Below are 5,639 nucleotides of genomic sequence, written 5' to 3'. Positions count from 1 at the left end.
CCTTTCTTCCATGCAGAAGGTTGAAGATGGGATGCGGAAGAAAAAAAAGAAAAGGGAAGAAATCTTACGAGTGCACACGTGCAAATCGAACGGATCCGAACAGATCTATCAAAAAAAATGGGCCGACGCGCGGGCGCATAGCTTTGCCCCCCTATCTCTCGACTGGACTAGGTAGCACCGGTCTTTCAAAAAAAAAGACTAGGTAGCACCGTAGCTGTTGCTCAAAAAAAAAGTAGCACCGTAGCAGATCCAACGCATGTGCTCCTTCCGATCCAACGGCGAACGAATGGTCTGAAACCCAGCGGTGGTCTCCATCGCCATTCCCACCAGTTTATATTAGCAATACTGGATGCCTACCCTAGATCTCTCCAAGAAGTGTACCAACGCGCCCTGAAACCCAGCGCCGCCAGCCCCCCACCCCCACCCGCACCCCCGGTTCCGATGTTGGCTGTCCGCTGTGGCGGCGCCGGCGCCGGCGCCCACCTGACGTCCCAGAGAATAGTGGCAGCTCGGAGTGGAAATGGCCGCGGGACCGTTCTTGCCGCGGGCACCGGGGCCAGGGAGCTTACACACAGGGTTTCCTTCTCACCATGCTCCCGTCCCCACCGGATCGGTGCTTCATGGCCGTCGGTAGTGGTAAGTACTACTCCGTCCGTAAAGCAGTGATCTAAGCGCTCTTATATATCTTTACAGCGGGAGTACTTTCTTCTGGGTAACCCAGTTCCCTAATTCCATAGTGTATTCGGGCGTATGAACTTTATGCCACTTCTTCTGCAGCGTTGCTCCCCTGGTCCCCCTCCTGACATGGAGGATCAGCCTGTCATTAAAAACAAAGGGGACGACGCATGGGAGGCGTTGAAGGCGGAGATGGTTGACATGTTCCGCCCCCTGCTGCGCAACATAGCTGAGTTCTGCTCGCTCCGCCGCCCATACGACCTTGAGGACTATCAAATCGGCATGGTCTTTGGTGCGTTTGAGTTTCAGTTGAATGACTCTGTTATATGTTCATTGTTTAAACTGTTGAGTTACTCACACTATATGGATTATGTCTATTTGCAGGTGCATTTCTTGGATGTGTTGGCTGTTACCAACTGTGGAAGACGGTTCTTCCATTTTTGTTGATGTCATGCTTGCCTACTTATTCTATAAACTCAGTGTTGTATCATCAGACTTGCATAAACGCCACAAGTCAAACAGCTTGATCACCCGACTGAAATTTGGTATTTCTTTATTTTTGAAATTGTTATTTTTAGTTAAACACATCAAAAGGGATTATATGATGCACAGAGTAGCATAGATAATGGAGCAGATTGTATAGAAAACTAGTACTCCCATCTTATATGAGGACTAAAAGAAAATGGAGGGAGTATTTTAGATCATTTCTAAGTTCTAACCCATTCCCAACTCCCCAAACCCCATAACTCCCAATATTGCTTATATCTAACCCATTCCCTAAGCTTAACTCCCAATATTTTTTTGGACAATTCTCTCCTAACTTTGCATACAAAAACCAAATTTGAACTATATTTCTACATAATTGCAGAAAAAAAGGGAAGGAAGAAAAAGAAGAAGCCTTTTGACCCTTTTGTCAAATACATTCCGTGCATCTCCAGCAGGAGGGCGTGGTGGCCGGCGGGGATCACTAGAAATACCGCTGTGGCAGCGGGGGGGGGGGGACATACCAATTCCCGACCTCGATGACGCTGGAGACCGTGACGCGATTTTGGAGGCGATGACAGTCAGCGCGGGCGGGGGAAGTGGCTGCTGGGTCCCTCGGGAAGGTGTGGCAGGCACAGGAGGAGGCTCGGGAGGCAGTGGTGTACGGCTGCAGTGGTGGGGAGGTGAGCTGCTGCAGTGGCTGCTGCCAGTTACCACTCATTAGTGGGAGCTGGAGGCGACGGGAGAAGGCTTGGAAGACGGAGATAGGTGGCGGTGTGGCCGGAGTGGGCCGGGACACGACCCGTGGGGGTGGCTTAGCCTGTCGGAGATGTCATCGGCAGAAGGCGCGGGGGGGGGGGGGGGGGAGGTGACATACCAATTCCCGACCTCGCTGCCGCTCAAGACCGTGACGCGATTTTGGAGGCGATGACAGTCAGCGCGGGCGGGGGAAGTGCCTGCCGGGACCCTCGGGGAAGGTGTGCCAGGCACAGGAGGAGGCTCGGGAGGCAGTGGTGTACGGCTGCAGTGGTGGGGAGGTGAGCTGCTGCAGTGGCTGCTGCCAGTTACGACTCATTAGTGGGAGTTGGAGGCGACGGGAGAAGGCTTGGGAGACGGAGATAGGTGGCGGTGTGGCCGGAGTGGGCCGGGACACGGCCCACGGGGGTGGCTTAGCCTGTGGAGATGTCATCGGCAGAAGGTGGGGGGTTGAGGAGGGAAACTTCCTTCCCCCACCCACCCCCCACACACACAGAGGTAGAAGTATTGGGAGTTAAGGATTTTTTTAGAGCTTCTGAAATTTTTAGGGAGCTAAGAGAAGTATTGCGGATGGGTTAGAGTGTGCTAACTCCCATAGTGGCATTTTTTTGCGAGTTAAGGATTTATTGCGGATGGGTTAGAGATGCTCCTACTTTTTGTATTTTTTAGTGCAGGAGAAGAGTATAAAATATCCGTATGAATAAACAATAATACTAACACATTATCTTATTGGAGCACAAAATCTTGTTCACAAATGTGTAGAGTGAACAATACTTTGTGCTCCAAACAGATACTGTGATGAAGCCTGGACTGTATCTTTGACTCATTACTGTTATGTAACTTAACTAAAAGTTATCAGCTTAATTCAAAACAATAGTCATTTCGGGATTGAATTAACATATTTATAATGCATACACTGTAGTTGTCTGGGTCACCGTCACCTGCCCAAAATGCCATATACCCACTGCAAGACTCCTGACTTTATGAAGTTGTGAGAAATTACTATGAAGTACTCCCTCCGTTCCTAAATATAAGTCTTTCTAGAGATTCCACTAATAGACTACATACGGATGTATATAGACATACTTTAGAGTGTAGATTCACTCATTTTGTTTCGTATGTAGACTCCTAATGAAATCTCTTAGAAGACTTATATTTAGGAACGGAGTGAGTATGAACTGAACTGTTAATATACATTTCACAAGTGACTGATCAGTGGCAACATCGATGTGTTCATTTTTTAAATCACCAGGGGCTTTAGCAACCTCAAATAGCTTGTTTAGCATTAACTCTAACTGTATTTACATTTGTATGTATTTATAACCTGATGTCACCTTTTGTGAATCGCAAGACATTCTGCTTTAATTTTTATGGTCTAGTCTTATTTATTTTTGCAGTAGTCCCACTTAGCCATATTTGTGGACATTTATTGCATCACCTTTTCAATGTAGGTACCATACTTATCATGGTTTTGAAGGATATCAAGAAAAACTATGTCCTCCTGGATGCTATTAGGTCAGTATGCATTGTCTAACTGCTAAATCATTTAGTAGTCAGGTGCAACAGTTTTGTTTAGAGTCATCGCTTGCATTTTTTAAATAACCCTTTCTAACATTGAATTACAAATTCTTGAATGACAACTTATCCTCCAATTTGTACATCACACAATTCTGTTTTTATGTATTCCTTTTCACTTTTTACATTTTAGAACTAAGATAGCTTGTCAAGCTGATATATCAACACTACAACATCATAGGAGTTATATTTTAGATCTATAGGTCAACGGTCAAGCATAGTGGCAGCTAATGTTTTTTGGTGTCCACAAGAACCTTGTGTTGAAAATGAGATCAGTAGGGAAACGTTATAGCCCTAGAAAATTATGGGTACTAGGAACGAACTAGAACAAATGTCAAATATACACTCGTGATGTTAGATTCATATCCAAAATGTGAACAGTAAGGCTTACATTCAACATGAGTGATGGAAGAGAAAGATGGAACAATTTTTCTTGGCCTTACTAGATTTTGTTTTTTGTATGTCACTTTGTTCTTCTGCCCAAGTTTAACTTTGTTGTGTTAAGAATTGTGGTTGTCTTACACTAATAATAGGGTGACAAAGGTATTCAAACTGCATATAGTCACAAGCATTAAGCAACACATCATGTGTGTGCAATTAGCCTAGCAAAAATGGCCTAAAACAAGATAATACAATGTTTCCATGGGCACTTGAACACTGATAACTTTGCTTCACATCCAGTAGGTAAGGAAATCTTCAATCGGCACATTCTCTCACCGCTTGAGAATGCAGTTCATAATTCTGTTTGTCGAAGAATGCATGAAGTATCCTTAAACTCTCATTGCACTGCATGTAGAGAGTACAAATGTGCAAACCACAAACTGTTGAATGCTTTCTTTCAACGTGTAATGCCATCTCATTCTGTCATTGGGTTGCCATTCAACATTGTTGGTCTAAATTGTATGTGTCTGCTCAAATTTTTGTCAAGCTTATCATTAACTTCGTGACCTAATATTGGAGCTTTGATATGAACATATGATATATATTTAGTGTTATTTAGGGCTGTCAACATAAGTACAATCCTCCCACCAGAGGATCTGACTGTTCTATATGTCTTCTTATGTCTTCTTATGTATCTTATAGCTATACAAGATATATAGATGTTTGTAATCAGATTTCAGTAGTCTGCCAAGACTTGGTGGAACTCTGTGTAGAACATAGATTCCTGAGCCATAACTTTGTGTAAGCAACTAAATATTGTATCCAACCTTTATTGGTTAATATGAAATCTCCAGTACCATCAAAACACTTTCATAGATTGGGCTTGATTTGATTATGAAACAACACAATTATCCTTTTTATGCATTTCTTTTGGAGATGCTTCCTTCAAGCACTAACTGAATGTTGTTTCATGACATAGAATGCCGGTTTTCCTCCTCTACATCTGTGCATTCCTATTTGATGTTGCTGGTGTGAAGAAGTATGGAAGGCGTGGTCTGATTTATTTTGTTAATTTGCTGAAAACCAGAGGTGGGATTCAAGAAATGTATAGAATTATGTGGTATCCTGGCTATATCTCTCCATATGATGATTCTATAGACTGGCTACGAGTCTCTTAGATTCGGTTATAAAGTATTGGAGCCGGTTTCAAAACTTTTGTGATAACTTTCATGATATGTAATATATGTGCGTATAAATTCTATTTGTACAATCCATAATATATCTACTAGTCCCTCCCATCCATATTAAGATAAAATCTAAGAGCATGTACAACTGGACTTGTCAAATCAGGCATCTTATACGCCGTGGCGCGTCTGCAGACAATGACAAGGCAGTCCCTAAATTGGCGCGTCCACAACCGTGTAAAGGAACTAAGAGAAATGACTATTTATTTACCAGTCTTGTCATCCGCTGTATTGTCATTTTGCCATTCGACTAACACTTGAATGTATTAGTAGACAAAATGACCTGTTTGTTGATCAGCTATGATGTGTTTCCACTCGCTACTTGCTGCTTTCTAAGGGGTAAATTTTAGCTTGAGAAGATATTTGCAAAAACATAGCGGTGCTCTTGCTCTGATGGAAATTCAGAGTAGGGTGTTTCAAACTAGATGCATTAAATCAAACGGCTGTGAAGGTGACGGATCATTGGAAATAATCCTCCGGTGAACGCGTAGCATTGCCCTTTTTTTATTAGTGTCGGACATAGTT

At 43.4% G+C, this 5,639-nt stretch overlaps 1 pseudogene; it reads left to right on the top strand.

Annotated features, from left to right (window-relative positions):
• Positions 1–441: 441 nt before the first annotated feature.
• Positions 442–5,048, top strand: LOC123396951 (annotated as a pseudogene).
• The last annotated feature ends 591 nt before the right edge of the window (positions 5,049–5,639 follow it).

The sequence above is a fragment of the Hordeum vulgare genome, chromosome 5H, assembly GCF_904849725.1.
Source record: "Hordeum vulgare subsp. vulgare chromosome 5H, MorexV3_pseudomolecules_assembly, whole genome shotgun sequence".
Lineage (NCBI taxonomy): Eukaryota > Viridiplantae > Streptophyta > Magnoliopsida > Poales > Poaceae > Hordeum > Hordeum vulgare.
Note: the sequence above shows the minus strand (reverse complement) of the source record. Positions and strands in the feature narration are given on the sequence as shown.